The sequence below is a fragment of the Phanerochaete carnosa genome, assembly GCF_000300595.1.
Source record: "Phanerochaete carnosa HHB-10118-sp unplaced genomic scaffold PHACAscaffold_13, whole genome shotgun sequence".
NCBI classification, from domain to species: domain Eukaryota; kingdom Fungi; phylum Basidiomycota; class Agaricomycetes; order Polyporales; family Phanerochaetaceae; genus Phanerochaete; species Phanerochaete carnosa.
Window position 1 is genome coordinate 967,807 of NW_006767640.1, and position 1,395 is coordinate 969,201.

The following is a 1,395-nucleotide window of genomic DNA, read 5'->3' on the forward strand; positions in this document are numbered from 1 at the left end:
GAAAAGCTCGGTTCCGGGCCTGGTATTCGACTGGCCGCACGTCTGCCGACGAGTATCGCAGACATATTGTCAGCGATTGCCAGTTAAGTGAGTCTCCTAATGACACATCGAAGCAATGTAATGTTGGACAATAAAACAGCAAAGTCACTTGCACAGGTCCGCCTGGGCTGTTAGAATTTCTATCTGCTAGACCGTCTTCCGCACTGGTAGCTGGTGCGTGGTGCCGAACACGCCGACGATAGTTCTGCGAACAAGATCCGGATATGGAACACTTCTCCGAACGAATGAGAGAAATAGCTCACCGGTGAACACAAGCATCATACGGCACAGGTTGTCTTTTTACCGCTCTTGCTGTACTTGCAGCCCGACCGAGGCTCAGTCGTAGCGCTCCGCCGGATAATGTAGCAGGCGGTGTGAAGTCCTGCGCAACCTCCTAGGATCACCGCCTTCGACGGCACATGAGCTCAGAAGGAGCCAATAGCAGACACCTCCGCGGACGTCTGCATCAAGTGAGCGTCCTACGTGCGCAGGTTGGTCTCGCTTGATAGGAACAGCCTACCTGACGATGTGCACCGGTGAGCCGATGGCTGTTCACGGACAGCTCGCGCATATCTGCAACGAAATACCTGAAGTGGACAGGTCTGCACAGTTCTAACTTCCCTCTCCTTGTGGTCGCGGAAGACTTGACGTAAGAGTCTCACACGGCCTAAAATTTACGCTCCCACTAATCCCCTCTCTTGATATATTCAGTGATACTACTATCATGTACTTACTCACGGAAAATATATCTAGGACGAAGCAAATGCTGTAAGCCACCATGACTCGGAGTGCTGCAAGCTCTCTACCCATTTTTCTAGGTTATCTTAGTCATTTTCAATATTAGAATGCAGGTTTTGAGTGTTCCCCGCTGTGGAGGGAGATTCTACGTACGGGTCGGCGCTCGATATATGCGGGGCTTTACGTGTGGGGAGGGAACGGCCGATGACTAAACTCGATATCTAAACGCGTAACTAAGCTCGATGAACGATCTAATAAAACTCTTACTTAAATGCTCGTGCCCGCGCTCGTCGCGGGCGAACCTCGTCTCGCGCTCTCGCGAGTGTATTCTCGATGCTCTTAGGATGTGCCCGAAGCTCGGAGGGGCAGACTTTAGAGGTGAAGGTGGGGGAAAGGGGAGCTTGCTCCATTCGACGGCGGGAGGTCGCCTTTAATATACATGCGAGCGCTGCTCCGCTGCCGTGCTCTCGGCCGGAGGTCTATGTGTACGGAAAGTGAAGGTAAACGTTAACGAAAGGGTCTCTATTGGGGAAGAACCTGCGAATGCGATGGAAAACGAAGTAGTGGCGTCAGGCTTCGGGAATGGCGCGCCGCTCCGACAGGCGATGACTCGGCACG

The 1,395-nt window shown here is 52.8% G+C and overlaps 1 protein-coding gene across 1 annotated transcript in view; it reads left to right on the top strand.

The window, feature by feature from the left end:
- The first annotated feature begins 1,166 nt into the window (after positions 1-1,166).
- PHACADRAFT_265445 (uncharacterized protein) overlaps positions 1,167-1,395 on the top strand; it is a 1,824-nt gene continuing 1,595 nt past the window's right edge. The window contains exon 1 of the mRNA XM_007401762.1: positions 1,167-1,185. The gene's annotated coding sequence lies outside the window, so the exon portion shown is untranslated. The remainder of the gene's footprint in view (positions 1,186-1,395) is intronic.